This window comes from Globicephala melas, chromosome 2 (genome assembly GCF_963455315.2).
Source record: "Globicephala melas chromosome 2, mGloMel1.2, whole genome shotgun sequence".
NCBI classification, from domain to species: domain Eukaryota; kingdom Metazoa; phylum Chordata; class Mammalia; order Artiodactyla; family Delphinidae; genus Globicephala; species Globicephala melas.
The window spans coordinates 17684465-17709956 of record NC_083315.2 but is presented as its reverse complement, the minus strand read 5'-3'; the positions used below and the strand labels follow the sequence as shown (position 1 = coordinate 17709956).

The 25492-nt window shown below is 41.9% G+C and overlaps 1 protein-coding gene across 21 annotated transcripts in view; it reads left to right on the top strand.

Moving 5' to 3' along the window:
• PARD3 (par-3 family cell polarity regulator) overlaps positions 1 to 25492 on the top strand; it is a 639757-nt gene that overhangs the window by 260282 nt on the left and 353983 nt on the right. The gene's annotated exons all lie outside the window — the stretch shown is intronic.

Here is a 25492-nt window from a genome sequence, read left to right as displayed (position 1 = left end):
TTGGGGATCATGTGTCCACTCTGAGGGGGGTGAGAGCCAGGTGGGCAGCGGTCTGTCTGGGCTTTGCCCTTGGTGCTTCATCCAGAAAGCTTCCCAGTCTGCCTTCCTCATTTCTCTCCCTCATCGAAGACATGGCGCCTCTTTTCTTCAAAATTGGGAAATTAGTTTGATCAGAGCTAATACATAAATTTTGAAGAGCAGGGTGTTCATAATTTCCTGTGTGTGTATATGTTACCAGTTTTCCATTCCCGCTATAGCAAGTTACCACAGACTTAGTACCTTAAAACAATACAATAAGTCAGAGTCTCATGTGGATCTCAGTGAGCTAAAGTTCAAGGGTTGGCAGGGCCGTGTTCCTTTTGGAGGCTCCAAGGGAGAATCCCAAAGAAGGGAGAATCCATTTCTTTGCCGTTTCCAGCTGCTGGAGGCCACCTGTGTTCCTTGCTTGTGGCCCTTTCTCCATCTTCACCATTGGCAACCTTGCATCCCTTTGACCATTCTTCTGCAGTCACGCCTCCCTCCCTTTCCTTCTGCCCTTCTCTCCCATTTTTAAGGACTCATGTGATTACGTTGAGCCCCCTGGAAAATCGAGGATAATCTCCTCACCTCAGTCTTTGCCTTCACTCCACATGTGCAGGCCCTTTTGCATGTCAGGTAACATGGCAGGTTCTTGGGATTAGGATGTGAACGAATCTTTGGGGGCCATTATTCTGCCTACACAATATACAGTTAATATATAATATTAATAATGTGAGGTAGTGTGAAAAAAATATCACTTCCATTGCTCTATGTTTGGGGCATTATCTTTCCTCATCAGGTGACTCTGGATACGACAATCAGTGTCTGACCCAACAACATTTATGTGATGATCATTTTGATGTAAGTACATCGGAAAGGAAAGTAATGAACACTGGGACAAACCATCTCATTAGAAGTATTTCTCTGAGACCATTTCTAATTTAGGTGAGCCAGATAGAGCAATATTTATAAAAACATCACTCTAGTCATTATTATATAATTCTGTTTGCTTGACTTTCATGTAACAATTTGTTTGATATTTATCTCTCTTGCATAATTAAAAAGAATTTTCAGAGTATTGACTTTTGTACTCTAAGGGAGAAATTTTGATTAGAAAAATTATGTGCAATTTGTGAATACTGAAAACATCGGGCAGTTTCCTTATCTCCTATGTACTCTCTCTTCTTGCTCAAGCTCTCCTTCTTACCTTCCTCATGACTTACTGTATTTTTAAGCTTTAGTTTAGTTTAGTTATGTTCTAGGCCTTCCCATAAAGTATCTGAACAATGACTTTTAGGTGATTACATAAATTGATGGAGCCTTGTATTAGATGTACTTTTCATTCTTGAACCTCCATCAGTTCGCATTCTTGAGCTCTTTTAGAAGTTTCTAATAATTCTGTTTTGAATGGTGTTAAAGTGAAGACTAGTTCTAATGAGCCTTCATGAACACATTCATCTGAAGACCTTTTTTTTGGTATTCACCTTGTTTCCTTCTTTTGCCTGTAAAGAAGTGCATTGTTGGGCGTTTACCAATCTTTTAAAGAATTAAGTTTTCTAAGACAGCACTCTTTCCTCTTTCTGGGTTTCCTTATATGCTGCTTTATTTTGTAGCTGCTTTATGTACCTCTCTGGCAGTTCAGTTTCTGAATAATGGAATGTGATAAAAGACTTCATATCTGTGAACATAAAATTGCAACAGATCCAAGTTCAAATGTGTACTTGATCTTTAAATTTTATATACCAGGGTGCTAACATTCCTTTAATAGGAATTTTCTTTTGCACTGAAGAAATGTTTTATAATATTTTCCACTGAACACAATTTTATATATATTTCGATTTTCGTACATTCTGCAAGATTGTAAATTTAAAAGGCAACCTCGCAAACAACCTTCTACATCTATATCCTCAATTGGGTATGCTTGATTCGGGGTCAATGCAATACTCTTTTTAGTGAAGAAAATTGAGACCCTTAATTAGAAAAAATGTCTCCTGAAACCACATCTAAAATGACTGCTCTCTGCTCGATGATTACGTCATCCATCTTCATTCACTTCCTTTATTATCAAGACATACTGAATCGCTGCATTTTTGTTAAGGTCCTAATATAAGACTTAATTGTGTCAGAGGAGAAGTTTGGTTTAGCTATCAATGGTTTCGTAGTTGTGGTTGTTATCCCTTACCAACTTTAAAGACAGAGTATATACTTAGAGGGGAAAAAAAAACCAGTTTTGAACTGTAAATAAATTGAGTAACTACTGCTGACACAGTTTTATTCTCTGGAACTTGGCTGTTGTAGACCTTGATTCCTGTTTACTTATTTGCAATGAATGATGCTTCACCATCATGGGTAACACAAATGCTGATGCATGCAATCTACTTTCTTATGCAAGAGTCAGGACTGTCATGATAGTGGTGTACTAAACATGTCTGGAAAAGGTGTGCGTGCGTGTGTGATTTGCAGTGATTCCTTGCCTTTATTTTCGTATATTTCCTAAGTATTGTCTTTTTTTACTGACTGAAAACTTGAGTTTTTTGATATGAGCTTTTTAACTTAAAATTTCCATAGCAATACTAAAGATTATTACATGACGTGAAGGTATTGCTCATAAAACTAATGGGGCAGTTTTTTTCTGTATGATGAATATATTACGTTTCTAAATAAACGAAATGTTACGTTTTCTAGATTTTTTTCTTCATTTACTTTCATAAACTCTGTCCTTGAAATAAGTACACATCACACACATGCCACACACCCAGATGGATTTTTAAGGAACTTATTAATCAGATGAAGCTAATGAATAGTGAAGACTCTCTACCTGCATCTGATTGCTTTTTATAATTTGCTTTCAGTTCCTCTGGGTTCTAAGCTTCAAGTTTTTATGCTACTCATATTTGAAAATTTTGTGTTTTTTCTGTCAGCTCATCTGCTAATCTTATTGGTAACTATTATATTTTTGAGCGTTTTCTCACAATAAATGTTAAGACATCAAAATAATATAAGAATATTTTTCACATTTCTCTACCATTACTTATTGTCTATCACTCCGTTGCTCCTTGAAAAGATTTACTAGGTGTTTGGTGCGAAAATGCAGCTGCTTTATATCTATACCTTGATTATCATCAAATATGCTTCATCCTTCTGAAAAATGGAAGAAATCAAACTACAGTAGTACTTGTCACTTAACCTTTTAAAAGTCAAGGCACATCTGAGTAAATGGGTTCAGGGTCACATCTAGACCCACTAATCATGTTGTTAAATTTCATGTTGCATCTTAGACCTTTAATTTGTGAGAAACAGCACTTTAGGAGGCTTGACTTAGCAAATCTTTTTGGTGAAACTGAGCCTCTTCTGAATAAATGTTGTATTGATATAAAGTCAGCACAGCCTGTTCAGAGGAGATGCATTCATTCAGATGAATCTCCTCATCTGTTGCACAGAAAATATTAAAGAAACCATCGTGATGAATGTGCAACTTTACACAGCTTTCCTTTTTAAAAATTTTAACCCTGATTTGGGAAAAAGAGTATTATTCAGTATCATTACATTGCATATTTTCACTTGTCTTTATAATTTTTTCCTTTGCAAGGTCACTTGTCTTCTGTTCAGTTTTTTTTTTTTTTTTTTTTTTGAGGTACGCGGGCCTCTCACTGTTGTGGCCTCTCCCGTCGCGGAGCACAGGCTCCGGATGTGCAGGCTCAGCGGCCATGGCTCACGGGCCCAGCCGCTCCGCGGCATGTGGGATCTTCCTGAACTGGGGCACGAACCCGTGTCCCCTGCATTGGCAGGCAGACTCCCAACCACTGCGCCACCAGGGAAGCCCTGTTCAATTTTTTAATTGTAGAAAATTTCAAGCATATACAAGATTAAAGAGAATAGTGTAAAGAAATGCCATGCCCAACTATCAGTTCTAACAATTATCAATTTATGGCCAATCTTGTTTCATCTATACTTCCCCAAATGGGATTATTTCAAAGTAAATTCCAGATCTTATATCATTTCTTCTGAAAACATTTCAGTACTGTATATATTTCTACAAAGTAAAACTTTAAATATATAACCCCATACAATACTTTCTTAATGCTATGTGATGTAATATTATTATTAAAATTACTCCATTTTGTAAATGTGGTTTCATATTTGGTTTCTTTAAATCAGCATCCAAAGAAAATCTACACACTGCATTTGATTGATATGTTTCTTTTAGTCTATAAGTTCCTCTTTCTCTGTGTGTGTCTGCATGTGTCTATATATGGGTATGAGTATATGTATGCATACACACACACACATATACACATTGCAATTTACTCATTGAAATTGGACTGATTTTCTGGTAGTTTTCCTCTGTCTGGAGCTGAATCCATCCCTGTGGCATCTACTATGTTCTTACATACCCTGTGTTTCTTATAAACTGGTAGTTATTAGATACAGAGTCTTGATTTGATTCTGGTCTGAGTCTTTGACAACAGTATCTCTAGGTGGTATTGTACAGTTCACTGAAGAGACAAATGAAGTCTGGTTGTTTCTCATTGTGCGATATTCAGCAGCATTGGTGATTATTGCCTAGATCCATTATTTTTTTTTTTAATGCTTGCAGCATGTTGATATTCCAGTTCTTTCGTTTATTGGCCACATAATTTCTCTAAAGATAATTTATTTTTTTTTTGTCAACTAGTTTGTTACCCTGAGATATCCTTTGTATAGGAAGAACAGACCACATGCCCAATTCTGTCTTTTTATCAGTTTTCATAATAATGAGTTTGTTTTCTTGGCTAGCATCTCCTGGTTTCACTTTTCCTTTTTCCCTCTTTAGAAAAGTCAGTAAGAACCCATAAGCATTAGTATAGTTGTTATTTCAGTCTATTGCATTATTGTTCTTATTGCTGCTCAGATCATCCTTGTTCGTGGCAGTGGGACCTCTCTAAACTGGCTCCTGAGTGTTCTTGATAACAGCATCCTTGCTTTCTGCCATGAACTGTGTTCCATGCTCATCTTATATATTTTCTGCCCCACATCTGGAATCAGTCGCTTCCCAAAGCAGTCTTGTCCTGTTAATGGGAAGAGGTATTCAAAGACTGCTATTTGGGTACATTGATTTTATTTTGCTAAGCCTAAAAGTAAGTTAAAATTAAGAGCACCCTGGTCAGGCTTCCCTGGTGGTGTAGTCGTTAAGAATCCATCTGCCAATGCCGGGGACACGGGTTCGAGCCCTGGTCTGGGAGGATCCCACATGCCACGGAGTAACTAAGCCCGTGCACCACAACTGCTGAACCCACGTGCCACAACTACTGAAGCCCGCGCACCTAGAGCCCATGCTCCACAGCAAGAGAAGCCACCACAATGAGAAAACAGCACACCACAACAAAGAGTAGCCCCCGGTCGCCACAACTAGAGAAAGCCCACGCGCGGCAACGAAGACCCAACACAGCCAAAAATAAATAAATAAAATAAATAAATTAAAATAAAAAAAGAGCATCCCGATGTATTTTCAAAGTGATGCCTGAAAGTGTAGTGAATCTACTCTTGATTATTTGAGAGATGAATCTTTCTAGGGGCACTAATCTGCATGGGTTCTTCCTGTCAATTCCAAGTTTCCTTAATTTGAATTCTGATGAAGTTTTTAGGCAACTATAAGACTAGTGTTGGGAGTTCCCTGGCGGTCCAGTGGTTAGGACTCGGCACTGTCACTGCTGGGGCTCGGGTTCAATCCCTGGTCAGGGAACTGAGATCCTGTAAGCCACGTGGTGCAGCGACACACACACACACACACACACACACACACACACACACACACACACACACACACACACACACACACACACACACACACACACACACACACACTAGTGTTTCCGTGGGCACTATGACTGTGAGTGTGATGAGGTCGTCCTGGGCAGATGTCAGAAGCACTGAAGGACATTCTGCTTGGCTGTCAGTAGATGCCAGAACACAGAGCTGCCAGCATGCGGGTATTGGTAGGAATCCCTCAGAGGAATCCAGGGTGTTTTTTTTTTGTTTTTTTGTTTTTTTGTTTTTTTTGCGGTACGCGGGCCTCTCACTGTTGTGGCCTCTCCCGCTGCGGAGCACAGGCTCCGGACGTGCAGGCTCAGCGGCCATGGCTCACGGGCCCAGCCACTCCACAGCATGTGGGATGTTCCCGGACCGGGGCACGAACCCATGTCCCCTGCATCGGCAGGCGGACTCTCAACCACTGCGCCACCAGGGAAGCCCCAGGGTGTTTTTATAATGGCTTGCAGCCCATGGTTTAGGGCTTTGTTGTTGTTCTATTAGTGAAGAAGAACTGGCATCTCCGTTAGTGAGCTTAGCATTTATATGTGCCCCTGGTGAAACTGAGTGGCCAGGGCGCCGTCTCTAGTGGACACCGTGGGGGCATTTGGTCACGGCCGGAGCTGCCGGGGTCTTTAAGGGTCTGTGCGAACTGGCTGTCCCTAGTGGCGTTGGCCCCAGCTCCTGAAGCCTCACCAAGCCTTGTGACTTGATGAGCCGCATTTCACCTTCCAAGGCTGGTGTCGGTGGCGGTCTGTGCAGCTGGGTCATGATCAGGGACGTGGGGACACAATACTGAAGCTTTGCATACATCTGTATTGTCTTGTAGTTTAGAATTTACCATTTCTTGTATATATATTTTTTAATCTGATGGAGGCATTTTTATCTTTATTTTTTTAATATCTTTATTGGAGGCTTGTATGTGTTTAATAATGCTTCTGTTAGTTGAGCATGCGTTTAAATGATAAATAAATAAAAAACGATACTGCGGCATGCTGAAGAAGGTTTTTGCTATTGGTGCTCTGTTATCAGGAAAGTAAAGCTCCCGGGCCTGTCTCTGGCTCGTCTCTCTGTGTCCTCTCTTGGGCAGCCCTGGAGTCCGTTCTGCTCATAGCAGGAGTGACTGTTGAGAAACCCACATCTCTTCCTTCTGCCCCAATGCTTCAAAACTTTCCTTAGCTTCCCAGTATTTTTTAATACAGTTGATATTGGTAAGTTTTGGTAAGGTTTACGAGAACTCTTTTGCTTCTGTCTTTTCTACCCTGTACTCAGCTCCCTTGCTTGAGTTTCTTGGGTGGGTCTCAGGCTCCGAGCACCCTGTTTCCCCCTGAGTGTGGTAAAGCTGCTTCTCTGTCCTCACTGCCCACCTGCCTCACCTCAACTTATCCCTCGGGGCACTGCTCAAGTGACAGTCTCTCTGGTGGGTCTTTCCTGACTGCACAGACTTGCTGTGTGGTCCTGAAGTGCCTTGTGCTTCTGGTGACTCCAGGGGAATAGGGGATTTGTCTCCACATCCACTGGTGTGCTGGTAACTGTTTAACAGCTGAATCTCTGAAACCAAAAAAGACCTGGCTTGTAGCATTTGCCCATTTCCATGGTTTCTCACTGTGGCCAATGTCAAGTTCCCAGTATCATGTCACTGAACACAGAATTGGAGAGAAATGCGCCATTATAGTGTTTCCACCACGTGGATGCAATTGATGCATCACGAGTATATGTAACAACATGTGGTAAAGGAGCTGGAAGCGCTGTGTTTTGAGTATTATCCTTGTTTTTAATATAATCTATTTAATTATACGTTTATATAATTTAAATTTTAATAATGGTTCTGTTTAACGACCAACTCTCAAAAATTTCTGAAAACTTCAACTTTTCTCCTAAGATGTTTGAACCAGCTCTGGAGCTCACCTGTGTGAAGCACAAACAAGTCACATGTTTTGAATTGATTAAAAACAGTGGAATAAGGCAAGTTTGGTAGGTATTTACTGCAGGCAATTCCAATTGTGCGGGGCCTGGAGCAAATTTGGGGCGAGTCAGTGGAGGAGGAAGAGAGAATGTTACAGGTAAATCAATCTATAGATTAGCAACATTGAGACACTGGCTGAATTGGGGAAAGGAGGGAAAGAGAATGTTCATATTTGACCATGTTTGTACTAAAAAATGTGTATAGCCTCCCTCCCCCATAGCGGGAGGATATGATCTTTCATATCATACCTATGCCTGTAGTTGTGTGAAATGGTAAAGATGAACCTGAGCTATGACTGTCTATCTTCGCAAACGCTTTGTGATGATTACCCTTTCTGGGATGTGCAGTAGCATAGCTGGCAATGCACACCCAGTGGTACACAGCAGCCCACTCAAGTTTTAGCCTGATGAGAAGTAAAGGTAGGGTTCTTTTCCTGCTTGCTCTTTTCTAGTCACTTAGCTGTCATAGAAACATAGTTCGTTTTTTTTTTTTTCTTTTTCTTTTCTTTTTTTTTTGCGGTACGCGGGTCTCTCACTGTTGTGGCCTCTCCCGTTGCGGAGCGCAAGCTCAGTGGCCATGGCTCACGGGCCCAGCCGCTCCGCGGCATGTGGGATCTTCCCGGACCGGGGCACGAACCCGCGTCCCCTGCATCGGCAGACGGACTCTCAACCGCTGGGCCACCAGGGAAGCCCCAACATATTTGATTTTTATTTTAGATATTTTAATTCAGTTAATGTGTTTTGACATGGAGCTAGCTCTCTGATAGCCAGTTTATTCTTAATGAATCTTATGATTAATTTGTAAAGATACTGCATACTATTTCTTTTCAATAGGAGTTTCCCTTTTCTCTTTTTAGAAATGCAAGCACAAAAAGATTGTGGTTTGTCAAATCATTGTTTAATCTCTTGTAAAGATCCTACACTTAGGTCATTATCGTCTTTACCCATAATTTGCTTTAGAGCATATGAGATTTTTTGAAATTTGAGGTTTCAAAGGTTTGATGTTACTTTTTTTTTCTTCATAAAGGAAGACCAGTGTTCAGTCCCAGGCCTCTTGTGAAATGTGTGATGTATAATCTGAATACTGTTGCTTGGAATAAATAAATGCCAATTAACTAATTTCTTCAACATATACTTTTGAGTATATTAAGTTCTAGACGTGTTAGAATGACTCGGTTGTATATATCCTGTTAATTTTGATACTTTAAAGCTTACCATCCTTTATATAAATATATTGTTGATACTGTATAGATCCAATAATGTTAGATATGTGCTCTGATTATCTAGTAGACATGGATTTATGTTGGTCTCTAAAATAACAATAAAAACAATAATTAGAAAATAAAAATAGAGAGTTGTGAAAAAGGAAACTGTAAGTTGAAAACTAAGACAAAGGAAAAGAAAATTTTATCTCTATGTAATGTATGTCTGTACCATCTATCACATAGTATACATTTAAGTCCACAAAACTTTGGGCTTGCTCCCTGGCAGCTCATGTGAAAAGGGAAGCAAGATCAATCTTTTAACATTTCCTTCCTTTTCAAACTTCCTGACCAAATACAGGCTTTGTCAGCCTCCTCGCAGACGTGCACATAATTTCAGTCGGTCTACCTATGAGGTTCTTTTAGCACTTACTCTTTTCATTTTTCTTTTAATGGCCATATTGTTTAAATTTTCTTTCAGTTGATCTTACACATATCACGTATGAAGGAGCTTATTTCTATGGAGGTATATTGATACTCAGTGTTCTGAAGAGTGAACAGGAAAAGAATCTAGAGAGTAAGATGAAAAGCCAAAAGAAAAGCCAATGTAAGTGAATGGAGGCAATTCCAGAGGAGCATGAGGGCATTAAACGGGATCTAATAAAGTTCAAGGGCTCTGGGGAATGGATTATAATGTATTAATCTGGCTTTGTTGGATAGACAAGATAGAAAAAGAGAAAACAGTGAACATATTCTTGTTTGGAAGCCCCATTTTGCTATTCATTCCCTTAATTTACCAATCACTGAAAGGTGAATTATCAGAAAAACACTTCTGGGACATTTGCCTGCAACTACTAAATTGGTAGTTTTGCCTGAATTACTTGATCAATTCAACCTAAGTTCCAATTGACTAAACGATTGGCTGGAAAGACTCTTTTGGTGAAAATACAGACTATTTCACAAGCTTGTAGTGGCACATTGTGTGAAAATATAAATTATGAGCATCCAGCACATTTCTGTTAATCCAAGTAAATGTTCCTGACTTAGATATGAGAGCAAATGCCATCATGGTTACAAAAGCTGATGTAAAATGTAGACATTTTAATACCCGTGAAGTGGGACATTTATAATATTATTTTCTAAAGGTTAACTGTCAACGTTTAGATCCTATGAAGAAAAAGTTTTAAAATGGCTTAGAATATAGTGTTTGTTTTGTTTCAATGTTTTTAGACAAAAGAGCCCTTCTATACTTTATTTCTAAAAGTCAAAAGCTATTAGAGCCAGAAAGGTTTTTGAGTTTGAATCCAAGCCCTTCTTGTTATAGATGAGGAAACAGAAGCCTGGTGAGAATATGGACAACCCAGTGCTATTTTAATCTGTGTTGTGAAGTGTGTGGTTTACTTTTGTGTGTGTGTGTGTGTGTGTGTGTGTGGTTTACTTTTGAAGTAAGACCGAAGCATGTATGAGCATGTCTTTGTAACAGAGGATGCCCAGACGCACCCTGTATCCTGTGCTACCCCGTCATCCTGGTGACTCTCTTTTGTACGTTGAATCAGCAGATAGTCACATTTGTGGAGAAAAGTAAGAGGCATATTAAAAATCTATACTAATGTAGATAGATTTTGTAAAATCAAACAAGATTGATTACCATCCCTACTTAATTCAGAGCAAAGGAAAGGAAACTAATTTTTCTATTTCTCCACACCTCGTTTGCCATAATGAAAATGGCATTCTGCTTTGAATCGTTTTCAGTGAAATGATTTTCAATATTGTTGTCTTTGTGGCATTTTGACAATTAAAATCTGTTTCTCAAGCCCACTGGAAATGCTTCAATGCTTTTCCTTCTTTTCATTTTTTCCACTGGTCGTATCTGTGCTTGTTGCCTAGGAAACTACTATTGGGTTGAATTCTCTTTGCTTGCTTGTCAGGCTGTCAGAGTTATGGGTAAAGTTCGTGGCTTTATAGTTGTAAAAGTGCTTCTTAAATATTAGAAATGTGTTATCTATATTAAAGTGCTTTATCTCCTCAATTAAAAAGCAGCCAAGCAGTTGCTTGGTTTTCTTAAAATAATATTCCCTCCCCCAATTATTACTGGAAGTTTCTATGTTGTGTACAGATTTGCAGTAGGATTTGAATTGTCAGAGTGGGTTCATTCCAAATATAGCACTTTAATAAAAAATTTCTTCTGTAAATATTTGTTTTGTTTCTTTGGGGAGTCATGGACATGTATTATGATTCCCAAAATGTGCAAATGCACACATGAAAATATTACATAAAAAAGTCCAATGAAATCTTAGAAAATGTAGGTTATTTTCCTTATATCAAATAAGTTGGAAAATTGTTCTCTCTATATAATGTTTTCTAATTAAAGTTAAAAAGAAGCAGGACTGCCTTATGTCTTATCCTTTCTTAGTGATTAAAAGTTAATAAAACAGAGTGTAGAACTAATGATTAATTATATTTTTGCTAAGCTAAATTCAGTGTCTGACAAAATTGTTTATATATAAAAAAATTTCAGTGACGTGTATTTTGTGCACCGTGGTAGCCACTAACCCCATGCAGCTGTTGAGTCCTTGAAATGAGGCAGGGGAGACCCAGGAACGGGATTTAAGAGGCCGGGGTGGCTAATGGCTACTTACTGGGCAGCACAGATAGGGGCCTTGCTACTCCAAGGCACCACCTGGGGACTTGTTAGAGATGCGGCCTCTCAGGCCCCACCCTGGACCTACTGAATCAGAATCTGTATTTTTAACAAGATCTCTTAGGATGGATGTGCAGTGCTCTCCAGCCTAGAGCAGTGATTCCCCGCCTTGGTTGCAGTTACAGTTGCCTGGAGAGCTTGTAAAAATAACGCCTGACCCTCATCCTAGACCCAAATTTCACGATTTCTGGGTGGGCGGCCCAGGAATCAGCATTTTCCAGGATAGTCCCAGATCATTCTAATGACTAGTGAAGATTTGGAGCCACAGATGTAACTCAAAGAATGTACGAACAAGTGCGAGGTGGAGACGGGAAAACCTTAGTACTGACCTGGATTTCCGACCTTTTACTAAGGTCAGATAAAGGAGAGCTGCAGGTGAGAGAAAGAGAGTTAGCCCTTATTGAGTGAGCCCTTATTAAGTTAGCCCTTAATTCCAGGCATTATTATTCTAAATTGAGTATGTACTTGACTGAAAAGACTCTTTTGGTGAATATATAGCCTATTTCACAAGATTGTAGTGACATACTGTGAACATACAGATTGAACCTGTTAATCCAGATAAATGTTCCCTACGTAGATATGAAGTATGAAGTGTTTAGTTTTACAAACACACACACACACACACACACACACACACACATTCTCCATGAGGTCCCCCCCTTCACTGTGCCACTCCTCATTCCTCCCCACAAATCCCCTAAGAATAAAATGAATTGTGATGAAGTTAAAAGCATCGTTTGTTTGCCAGTCCTAGCTAAAGGGAACCTGTTTCATTCTGAAGTTCTTTCATGACCTTTCTTTTCACCTGTGGAAAGGATCACAAAGGTCCAAACATCAGGTGAGCCATTGGCTCAGTGACAGTGATGTTTCTGCAGCTCTGAGGTTCGGTGTGAGTGCGTGAGTGCAGCTCACATGCATTTGCTGCTGTCCTGCCTCGGGTGAGACCACGATGGTAGAGGTTGTTGAGGAAGGTGTGAATAACTCAGAGCCTGATCTTTCCGTTCTTGGTGTTGCAGGATTCCGTGCTTCCTGGAGAGGGGCATGCTCTCTGTGGCCTGACTATCAAGGCTTGGATTTGTCTCCACCACTTACTGATAGGTTAACTTCAGCCAAGATATCTTAACCCTGTAACACCAGTCTCCCTACCTATAAGATGGGAGTAATAATGTAACCTGTTTTGTAGCCTTGTTCTGAGGAGATGATCAATTAATGCAATAAGGTTCTTAGCACATGCATGACCCATTGTAAATGATCAACGAATGTTAGTGATTACAGACTTAATTGGCTTGTTATACATGATCAGGACGTATTTGCTTTACATGGCTCTTTCCTCAAGGAGAAGGAGGAATGGATTATATTAGCAATGAGAGACCTCTGCACTTTGAAGGTAACACAAACAGACATGCGGCCATATGTTTTGGAACCATCCAGTCTTATTGCCGCCTTGTAGCGGCCAGGGCCAGACGGCTTTATGAATAGCCAGGATGTACAAGGAATTAATTTGAAACTGGAACACTCAGGACAGGAAAGTGGATAATGAGCCATTCAAATGCTTTTGCAGTGCCGCCGTCAGACTCCCCCGGGATAAACTAGCATTTCTCCACTTTCTGCAGCCCTGATGTCTTCCTCGGCTTCATTTTACTTTACAGTACTGATCACCTCGTGACATCATCTGCACTTACTTGTTTATCCATTGTTCTCATCCTCTCAGTGAGGGAGATGTACAAGGGATCTCTCTGGTGACCTACATCACCAGAATGTACAGTCCTCGAGGGATCACTTAATGGCAGCAACTAGAAGAGTGCCTAGCACACGGTAGGTGCTCGGTAGATATTTGTATTGCGTGAATGACTTCTGATACATTCTTGTATAGCTTTTAGTACCATGAAGATTCAAGTTCAAGATGAAGAGTCTATATATGAGCAAAATGAAGTGTAGAGACTCTAGTGGAAGTTTAACACCTGAGAGCTAAGAAAGGCCTTGCCATTGTGAGTGGTTGATGATGTTTAATATGCTAGTGAACTAATTATAAAGTCTAGTATAGTAGAGGACCTTCAGATGTACATCCTTATGTAACAGAAAATTGGCTCGTGAAATTAGGGAAAAGCTGGTCCCTAGTTAGGAGAAAAATATTACACTTTCGTATAGTATTATGAAATAAAGGAACGGGAGAATAATGCTAATCAAAAGTTAACTTGACAGTTACTGAGGTACTTGAATCCTTAATAAAATAATAGAAGACAAATGTCAAAGGAGAAAGGGCATTGAGCATTTAGAGAATATCTCCAATGCAATCAATAGTCAACAATTTTGAAAGACAGATGACTTGTCAGATGAAGTTGATAATTTCAAAACTTGATTTACATGATTGTTGAACTAAATTGGTACAGTGAAAGTGATATAAAGGATTTGATATGGATAAACATATAAAATTGTATGTGAAGAATTAATTTAGATTTGCTTGAACTTAAATATTCTCTTTGGAGAGCACACTGCGTGAAGAACAATAGTGCAAAGTTAATAATAAAAAATTAGTAGAATGTTGTTGAGATTCTTGGCCAGAGAGAGTTTATCACCAATATGTCAATTAACAATTCTTTGAGCTTCTCCCAGGAGAAACCCCCACCCCCCCCCCCGCCTTTTTTTTTTGGTCTCCTCTGGCCATCTAATATCTGTAATTGTTTTTTCTTTGCTAAAAAGATTGCCCTTGTAATACTTGAGACAATCAATGTGAAAAGGATGGAGGTGGATGGATAGTCACATTCGTTCATCTCTTTTATTTATACAACAACATTTTAGCAAACATTTGCTGGGATGGAACCTCTAAGATTAATGAGGGAGACAGATGGGAGAGTACTGGTTCTAATCAGTGAAATTAACACAAGGAGTGGTGTCACTTATGCTTTCAGAACCATGGGTACTCCTTAGAGAAGGTGGTACCCTCCAGGCTGACCTTAGAGTGGTGAAGATGGGGTGGAATGGGGAGGAAAGGACGAGGTCTGGAGGAGTATGTGGCCTCTGGTCACTTCAGAGCGTTCCAGCTGGATCTGAGTGTAGGGTGGAGAGGTGCTACTCAGATCACGGGGGTAGGTGCCAGGGCTTAATCTGATGTCCTGTGACCCGACTGTACCAACCGTTCTGAGTCATGACATCTGACGTGTGGTTTAGCAAAGGTGTTATGGGTGTTCTGTAAGGGATGCATCCAGGTGGCCAGGCTGGAGGGAAGGCACACACGAGGTGATGAGAGTGCACCAGAAGTCTTCAGCGCAGCTCAAGAAAGTTTCAGCATAGTGCAGTCCTGCTACGTGGAATCCTGAAGTGTGGTGGTGGACGCTAGAAAGGCTGAATTTCATCTTCCATGACCTGAGATCTATGGAGTCGTCTTAACAAGATCCCCTGGCACGTTGCGTACACATTAAAGTGTGAGAATTTCTGACTTACAAGACCCTGCTTGGCTCATCCAGGGCTCCCTCCCTGGCATTCACTTTCTACATCACTTCTTTAACTCTACCCTTTAGCCACACGGAATTGCTTGCAGTCCTTTTAATTCTGTAGAACTTAAGCATCTGGCCTCTGCCCCTGCAGTTTTCTCTGGCTGCATGTTTTCTTCCTTTCTGTCCACCCCACTGGTCAAACACCACCATCACCACAACCAAACAAAACCCAAAACGCACAAACCCAAACCTTCAGCATTGGTGTCTTATTCATTCACTTCTTCGATGGTTCAGCACTTGTTCAGGGTGACCCCCTGGGGAGTGTGATGGTGACAAGTGCAGTGTTATTCTCTAGGAGCTGTGTGCTCAGGGGAGGCGGATCCCCAAACCCAGGATGACAGCGCGGCAGATACGCTGGTGGGATCAGGCCATAAGAGGAGCCCCTTGTAGAAGTGTTCAGGGCTTCCTAAGAGAGGAGATCCCAGGAGTGTGAAAGGACAGCAGGGAGAATTTAGCCGTCCCTTCTGTCGTGAAGTCTTCGAGGATGCTCTCGGAAAGGTACCCGCTTAGGTGTTCTGGTGGCTCTTGGCTTTCCTCCTGAAGCATCATGATCACACTGCGCGGGGCTGGGTGATTCGTCTGCCTTTTACACCGCGCTGCAGCCTCCACGAAGGCAGAGGCCATGTCTGCGCCACACCCTGAGCTCCCCAGAGACTGGTGCTCAAAAGTACCCGCTGATAAAGAGAGGGAGGTTTCTGGTTCTGTATCGGTGGGCTGGTGGGGAGGAAGCCACATAATAGTGGGTTAAAGGAAAAGGGAGGGATGAAGCAGTCAGCTCCTCTTTCTCCGAGATCGCTTGTCAAGGAAAGAAGCCAGAGAGCAGTATCTGGGGAGGAACCTGGAGGAAGTGGGGGTGGTTCTCTTTTAAAGGTCTCTGAGTCGATTATTCATTTGACAAATATCTATGGGAGAAGGTACAGTTGGACCTCACTCTGTGTGGAGGTTCCCACAAATATTGTTGAATCCAGTCGCACGTGTCCCCAGTTGCTGGTGAGCAAGGACCTTCTGCCTCTTTTTCAGTGCTCATACTGTAAACAGGGTCCCTTTCATGGTCTATTTGGTGCCATGTTTTTCATGTTTTTGTGCTTTTGGTTGGTGATTTTGCTGTTCAAAATGACCCCCGAACATAAAATGCTGTTTTGTGCTCCTGAGTACAAGAAGTCTGTGATGTGGAGAAAATACACGTTAGCTCATCTTCAATCAGGCATGAGAGTTAGTCCTGTTGGCTGTGAGTTTCATGTTCACGAATCAATGTCTATGAAATGAGGTGTCTCTAAACAGAAATGCATGTAAAACACAGCCATTCATGGATGGGTTGATGAAATTGCTGGGAGCAGAGGCTCCGACCTCACCTGTGGCCCCTCCTGGACCAGTGCTTCAGTATTTCCGAATTCTGGGAAGGTTAGCAGTGGTCTCACAGCACAGCTGCCACGCACAACTGGAATCAGGTACTTTCTCTTCCAGGGGCCACTCTGGGTCCCGGGATCAGGCAGTGAGGAAGACAGAGCCGGCCTTGAGGCGCGCGGTCCTCGCCCTCCAGCTGGGGTGACTGTCCCTGGAAATAGAGGGCACGTGCAGGGCTCAGCACACATCTGGGAGGGAAAGCATCACCACTCGCAGTAACACAGAAGTCCCCCTGCCTTTTCCTGGTCTTTCTCCGAGTATTTTGTTCATTTTGTAAGAAGAGCTCGGAAGTAGCTCCTACCTGCTCCCGCTGCCCCGTGCGTGCCCCTGCTCCCATCTGCTTCTTCCCCGCTCACTCTCTTGTGTTCTCAACTTCAATCCCCTCCTTGCTCTCTTAAGGTATTTTTCTGAAAATACAGAAATTAGCAGCCAAAGTTTCCCACAGTCTTGTCCTAGAGAAAGTCCCCCGTGCCCCCTGTGCACGTGGCTGTGCCACTCACCGCCCTGGCTTGAGTTGCGTTGGCACCCTGGGGTGTCATTCCTCGTCTTACCCTCGCCTCCTCCCTTCCACTCACACCTGGTTTTACCTGTCCTTAGCCCTCGCCGGGCAGGTGGGGGTCTGCTCGAGTATTTGAATGGTCAGAGTGGGATTCACTTGGAGTGATTTTTCCACAATACACAACCTCTCTAGAAGAGCTGTGTCTCGTAGATGTTGGCAAGTGCGTGTTGACTTCACACCTGCCACAGCAGAACAGAAAGGGGACCCCAAATCAGCGAAAGGGCCAAGGTAGCCCTTGGAAGCACTGTTTTCTCTGCTCTTGGGGCTGCCTGGGTGTTCCCCATGGGCCTGGAGGGAGCTCAGGACCCTGACAGCACCCACCCTGTTCCCACGTTCTGTCTTAGCAAAGGATTTGGGGACACTGAGTTTTTATGTCCGCATTTAGTAGCCAGTGCACATTTTTATAAGCCCCTGGTCACTCCCATAATGGCCTCAGGCCAGCCCTCCCCTCCCCCAGAAGGCCGGGAGGCAACCATGAAAGGCTTTCCACCTCTGCAGCCAGACCAGAACCACTCTCTCCTACCCTCAGGGACCACAGGAAAGCAACCCCCAAATGAAATCTTTAACGGTTAGGGAGGTTTTTTTTGCTGACTGATGTATCTTTTTTTTTTTTTAATTAATTAATTATTTAATTTTTGGCTGCGTTGGGTGGGTCTTCGTTGCTGCACACGGCCTTTCTCTAGTTGCGGCTCGCGGGGGCTACTCTTCGTTGCGGTGCGTGCGCTTCGCATTGCGGTGGCTTCTCTTGTTGAGGAGCTGGGGCTCTAGAGCGCAGGCTCAGTAGTTGTGGCGCACCGGCTTAGTTGCTCCACAGGCATGGGGGATCTTCCCGGACCAGGGCTTGAACCCGTGTCCCCTGCATTGGCAGGCAGACTCCTAACCACAGGGAAGTCCCACTGACAGAGGTATCTTAACTAAGAAAAATTTAGGTTCCCACTTTGGGGGCATGTGCGCATGCGTGCAGGGAGGGAGGCGGGGCGGTTGCAATGATAGCGTGAAGACCTGTCCTCCAGGTGCACGCTGGGCTGATGCTGTTGGGAGGAGGGGCAAAGTGGAGTGGGAGAAAGGGGTAGAGGAATCCCACTGGCGTCCTGAGCTCCTGCAGGCCCGCTGTCGGCGCTGCTGCCGGCGGGGCAAGGGCCGACTCTTCTCGGAGTGGGCGTGTCCGCGGGCTCCAGGCTCTCTCGTGTGGCCTGGTTAGGCAGGGGATGCACTGATGGCCGGGCGCTGATGGAGAGGGACGGGAGCCCTGCCCGGCTGTGCGGTGCTGGTGGCTGTGTCCCTGCAGTGAAACCCTCCGCTCCCCTTGCCTCTTGGGTACTTCATCCCCGGCTGCTTTTCCTTAATCCTGTCGTATATTTGTCCTTCCTTTAAACTTTCCTTAATTGCCCCTTCCCGAGTCAGCCCTCTGCTGCTCGACTGGATGGATTTGAGGAGCTGGCGCCCTTCGAGGAGCAGCCACGGGGCATAGGACCCTGTGCAGTGAGAACGGGCTTGGGTGGAGGCTAGAGGTTTCTTGGGGTGGGGTGGAGGGGAGGCACGGAGGCATCCGAGTGTGGAGCATATTGGAGGAGCCGTCGGTGTGGATGGGCAGCAGGGCGCCAGGATGGGTGCGGCGGGAGGAGACTGTTCTAGGAGACAGGGTTAGAGAGATGCCTTCCGTCCCGGTGGCTGCAGGCCTTGACCTCGAGACATCTCGCCTGGGACCTTCTGTTTAATTCTTTGGAGGGCTTTTATTTACTATTTTAAATTGAGATAACTGTAGAATCCCATGCAGTTGTAAGGAACAATATAGAGGGATCCTTTGTGTATTTCCCTTACTGGTAAGATTTTGAAACACTGTAGTATTAGATCAGCGCAACACTGAAACAACCTGTTATCTTATTCACATACGCCCGCTTTTACTTGTACTCGTATGCGTATTTGGAGGACTCCTGATCAGGGTGGCTGTGTTACTGGTTTCAGCATGAGAAAGAATTCTAATGATGCCAGTTTCGTATGCCTCAGAAACATTCTTGGTTTTATTTTGTAAATGTTCATATGACATTAGAACGTTGCATGTATATTTTCCCCTTGACTCTCTTTTCTCTCTTTTCCCTCCTCATATGTGTCTAAGATTCAGTGGGACCAGTGAACGCATCCTCTTATCTATAGAAGTGGGTTTTAAACTCAGTCTTTCCGGGGAATCACCTGTTATCTCTAGTGAAGTGGAAGCATATTGTGGCTTTGACACGTCTTAGTGCTTCCTGGACAGCAGTGCGGTCAGCTCCAAATGGCACGGATGAAGAGTCTATTGACAGGCACTCCAGGGACAGCTGGGTCACAGAGGAGCAGTGTGACCTTTGACCCAGCCCTACAGTCTCTGTCCAGGCCTCAGTGCACTTATCTGTAAATGTGGTATTTCAATTTATCTCTAAGGCGCCTTCCAACTATAGTATTCTTTATTTATTGCTTGTATAGATATAATGTATATATAATAACAGGGTGATAAAGTCACTTTATATCCTTCTCTCTGAGTCATTCGTTTGTTTTTTTTTTTTTTGCGCTGTATGCGGGCCTCTCACTGTTGTGGCCTCTCCCGTTGTGGAGCACAGACTCCGGACGCACAGGCTCAGCGGCCATGGCTCACGGGCCCAGCCGCTCCGCGGCATGTGGGATCCTCCCAGACCGGGGCACGAACCCGCGTCCCCCGCATCGGCAGGCGAACTCTCAACCATTGCGCCACCAGGGAAGCCCCATTCATTGTTTTTTCAAGCTTATTTCCTGCCTTGCCTTCCCTAGATTTCTTCCAAGGATTTTATCTCAGTAAGTGAGATACTGATAAATACCTTGATAAAAAGGGGCAACTTATATTGGAAGGTGGACTTTGCAATCCTGATGCCAGATTTTTCTCCCTGTGGCATGTGTTAATAACTTGGTCCTTCTCACTGTGAGATGTGTCTTTAGGAAATGTGTAATTGCCCCAAAGATGGGGGAGACGGTCTTCATTTTGCATGAAGAGTAATTATGCCGTTTGCATCGTATGTTCTAATAGAACTTGTGTCACTGCATACATATTATTTTTAGATTTGGTTAAATACCTTGATGACTGCTGCCTGTCTTATGGAAAAGGTTTCTTCATTGCCTTGAGTGGGTAAATAATTTAAAAATCACTTGAAGAATAAAAGAAGAGAAACATTGGGAAAGTTGATTAGGTGTAGGGGCGCAATGTGTAACCGTTAAAAATGTATGTATCTGGGGCTTCCCTGGTGGCACAGTGGTTGAGAGTCCGCCTGATGATGCAGGGGACATGGGTTCGTGCCCCGGTCCGGGAAGATCCCACATGCCGCGGAGCGGCTGGGCCCGTGAGCCATGGCTGCTGAGTCTGTGCGTCCAGAGCCTGTGCTCTGCAATGGGAGAGGCCACAGCAGTGAGAGGCCTGTGTACCGCAAAAAAAAAAAAAAAGTATGTATCTGCCCTTTTAGTATTTGTTCTAATTCATTATTAGATGTTCCATTTTCCCACTTATTTAAAAGGCACCTAATCTAGAGAAGCAAATCAATATTTACAGTGCATTAGTGCCACAGAGAATTTGAGATCTTGTGATGAGGGTTTATTGCTGTTTTATCCACTCTTCAAAGGAAGGCACACATCAAACAGCTATCCGGGACCCGGTGACATCGCGCCCACCCCCCCGTGTGCTTCATCCAGTAGCTTAATTATTGAAGATCCTCATCTTTGAATTTTCTTGTTAATATTTCAGAGGCTATACTTTGAAAATATATATATTAAATAACTCAGAAGATTATGAGGAGAGAAAGTTTTACTATCATGTTTTGAAAGGCATTGATTTTTCTAAAATGGAGGGTGAGGAATCGTAATAATAATGACCAAATTACCTGAAATGAGAAGCTCCCATTATTTCTAATTGCTCTGAAGAACACAAATTACATCAGATTATTAGTAATGCTGAAATAGGCTGCGAGCCCCAGAAATATGGAGCAAATTATAGGCAAAAAGGCCATATTTGTATTTTATTTCTCTGAGGCCAAGACAAAATTGCATTCTTTCTGCAATATTATGCTTTATCAGTACAGTGAGAGGTGGGGAGCTTGTCAGATGAATCAGGCAGTTGTGTTGCGTGCTTCTTTTTGTTGATAAGACCAGACGTTTGGAAGAATCTCTTTCCTTAGAATCAAGTTCGGTTCATCCAAAGACCTCACGCCAGTTGTGGCTACTTCTGCACTGTTCCCCACGACTCTCTGCATCTTCATCCTCCTTTGTTGCTTGTAATACTTTCACTTATTTAGAGGCAACTGGTAATTCCTGTTGATACTATTTTGAAATGCTGTTCTATTTTTTTCTAGTACATTTTCATAAATTGTTTTAAGTTCTGTTAGGATGAGGTTTGGTGGATGAATACTAGTATAGAAGTGTATCCAATGTGGAATCACACAATTTTTAGCATCAAAAGGATCTTCTGTCCCCATTAGTGCAGCCTCTGGTTTTATAGATGGGGAGACTGAGGTCCAGTGAGGTGAACCAACGTGCCAGGATTATGCGTTCAGGCCAGTGGTTCTTAATGTGTGTGGTCTATGGTTCCTTCACATCAATAAGGCCATTTCAGGGAGACTGTTAGGCAAAACTCTTTTCATTATGTTCCAGAAACATTTTGTGTTGTTCACTGGGTTGACATCTGCACCAGTGGTGCCCAGACACTGATGGGTAAGAGGCAGGCTCCTTGGCACAAAGTGAGATGGCAGCACCAAATGTATTCTTCACCCAACTCACCCGCAGTTTAAGGAAAAAAGCCATTTTATCTACTGTTCTTGACGAAGCAGCAAAATGATGACTTAAAAAAAATCCTGACCCTTGAGTACACAATTTAATATTTTGTGTGATAGCATAGATGGTAGGCATAAAGTACTTGTACATATTGAAGATCAGTGGTTTATTGAGAAAAACTTTCATGTGATAATTTGAGTTGTAAGCTGAGGTAACCATTTTTAGCGGAACACTATTTTTGTTTGAAAGGAGGCTGGAAAAACTGTGCTTATTCAGACTTTGGTGTCTGGCAGGGTTTCTAGAAAATGGATGAAGTGAGCCTGTCACTACATGGCAAATGACTGACAATATTTGTTGCCAAAGATAACATTCAAGCTTTCTAGTAGAATTAGATTTTGGAAAAACTTATATCCCACTGTGAGCATGACAACTTCCCAGTACTTAATGATTTTTCTGATGGAATTGGTAATGATATTCACATATGTGATTTTCTGATATAAAGAAATATATCAACATTCAGAAGATTGGCAAAACCCAATTAATAATATATTCCAAATAACTAATGTTACAAAATTTGTCATGGGTGAAAGATCCATTCCAGGTGTAAGACAGACAAATGTAACAGAGAACGGGAAGTTTACATTCCATATTGTAGCTGACCTTTGAGAAACTAATTTCTCAAGTTTTGGTGTGCTATCAAAGAAGAAGATTTACAGTTATCTGAAAAGATTACTAACATTTGATTTCCTCTCCCAGCTAAATATTTGTGGAGCTAGTTTTCTCTTCGTATACTAGGTCATATCGCAGCAGGTTGAATGCAGAAGCAGCAGTGAGAACCCAGATGTCTGCTACCAAGCAAAATATGAAAAAGTGCTGCTACCCCACTACATATGCTTTATTTTGTAAAATTGTTTTCACAAAATCCTGTTGTTTATGTTAACACGTAATAGGTTTATTATTGTTAACTTAAAAATGAATAAATAAATATTAAATTTTTTTTCACTTTCACTTCCAGTATGGTAAATATCCCTAGCTATAACCCACATAAACAAAAGCTCTTGGGGGTCCTCAGTAATTTTTAGAATGTGTGAAAGGGTCCTGAGGTCAGAGTTGAGAAATACCGGTGTAGGCGGGTCTCGCTTGGGGCATGCTATGTCATCTTATACATCATACTTCCTCTATTGAACCAGTAGAGGTTTTTTCTTTCCTTCTCCTATTTTAGCATTTTTGAAATTGGGGCTCCAGTTGTTTCCGTCTGTATGTATAGCTGATGTAATAGTTCTTTAACTCTCCCAGACCTAATGATGCTATTAGTTAAAATCGGTGTTTGATTTCTAGGTGTAAGTAATTTTACTGTGAAAACAACAAAATTCTTCCCTTTTACAAAATTGAGACTAATGTTTATATCTGCAAGTAGCTAGAAGTGGAGTTTGTTTTCCAATGAATGGTTGAATAATAGAATTAATTTCATGATTTGAGTGGTGATGGAGCACTGACCCAGGCGCCTCAAGTTCTGGACAGGAAAGTGTCCCTGCACTCCTCCTGTCACCTCTCCGAACCTCCGCTTACTCATCTGTGAAGCAAGTTGCGTGTTCCTCCATTGGGACTAACGTTAAAAACAAAAAAAGATTTAGATCCTTTCAAGTCACTGGTTTTTTAATGTTATTTAATCTGTGTGTGTGTGTGTGTGTGTGCGCGTGTGTGTGTATAAACTGGATGAAAATGACATAATTTTCACACAACCATAAAACGAAGAAGAAATTATAAACCAATAAAAATGTAGATTTTCACCATCAGTGTGAGACACCGTGTCTAAATCGTAGGCAGTATGGGCATGGACACGTGGTGTGTTACAGGGTCTTTATATTTGGACCCAGTTTTGCTGCCCGTGTGCACTCTGATACTCTGTTCTTGCAGCTGAACAATTGCAAGAAAACCTTAACTTCAAGTTCATCATGATGTCACTTGGCGTTCCTTTGTTGAGAACACGTTGTTTACTTTTTAAAATGAGTTCTGTTCTTTTCTCATTCGCCTGGTAATCAGATCTAGGACACCTTCCTGAATTTGACTGTGCTCACCACTGTAACCATGGGGTCTGAAACTGCATGGGGGTACTCAGTTACAGGATGGTGCAAATGAAAGATCCAGACTGTCCTTACATTCATTTCTTTTATCGGTATCACTAAAATGAAAACAAGAAGTGGAATGAATTGTGAGCAACTCGTAGGAAGGGCTGCCTAGTAGCACGTCTCCTGGGACATCCTTTACAGTGTGGTTGATGTAGATGCTGCCTGGGGGCTGTGCCCCAGCGTCTCCCCAGAAGGTGCAACCCGAGGGTCTGCAGTCCTGCTGTGACCCCCCTGGCCTCGAATCCTCTTTCTTTCCCTGCATCTAGAATTTTGAGAGTTACAGATACAAAGAGGTAGAGTGCTAATTATTTGTGTCTGTTTCAGACTAACAGATTAACACAGAGATCATGTCCCTTCAGAAGATGATGATCCTAATTCATCTAATCTGAATCATGTCTGCAATGTATTTCTCTTGGGGAAATTTTCAAAAACAAGTTGAGTAAGCTGTTTTATTGTGTCCAAGTGAATTTGGTGAAATTTATAGTCCCTGAATTTATTTGGGGGTTGAAATGGACTTTCATGTGGTTATTTTATTATTGTGGGTACTGCTTTCAGTCATTACCTCTGTACCATTTTAAAAGGCCTTTTGTGAACTAATAGTGCTTCTTTTAGACTTAATACACACACACACACACACACAACTTGAGGGATACTACAGAATTCCTTAACAACTGAGTAATCAGCGACCCTGTTAATTGGAAAGCAACAGAGCTCATATCTAAGGAGCATTATTGTAATTTCCCAGAAGTATTTTATTCTTCCTCCTCCCCACTTTATTGCTTTTCTGCTTACAGTTTTGATTTTTGAATCTGGGAACAATTTTGTTAATTGAGAGGGAACTTTTTTATGGTAAGAGCATTGTACTATTAACATACATAGTTCCTTAGATGTACATTTTTGTGAACTTGTTTTGAGAGTGACTGTATAGTTCTTTGTTGTGTTTTATTTTTATTTTTTTGGTGCAAATTATAAGCAGCAAGAGCTGTCACAAGTTTTTACACACACTTTTTACACACTGAAAATTGAAAATTATTCTTCCCCATAATTTTCATGTATGTGTTTCTCTCAGCAAGTTAAGATAACCACCAACAATATTAAATGTTCAGTATATTTTTTTCTCTGGTAGTGTTATTCAGGCTCTTTCTTGGTTATCAAATCCTTTATTGGAAGCAAACATTAAATGCAATATTATTATGATTCATATGCTTCTGTTTTCTCTGGTTGTTTCTAATTTGCTTTAACATATTGGCTTGACAATGGTTTAAATATAACATTCAATGTATGTTAATAGTCTATCTTTAGTTTCATATCCTCAAGGTTCTCCGTAGGCACACCACTGAGCAAATGCGTCAATATTCCAAAAATGTTTCTCATGGTAAATGATGAATTTACTCCTTCACTGCTAAAGCTGCTTTGTTAGAGGTTTTTATAAATACTTAACTTGTATCCTAGTTTTTGAAAAGATTACT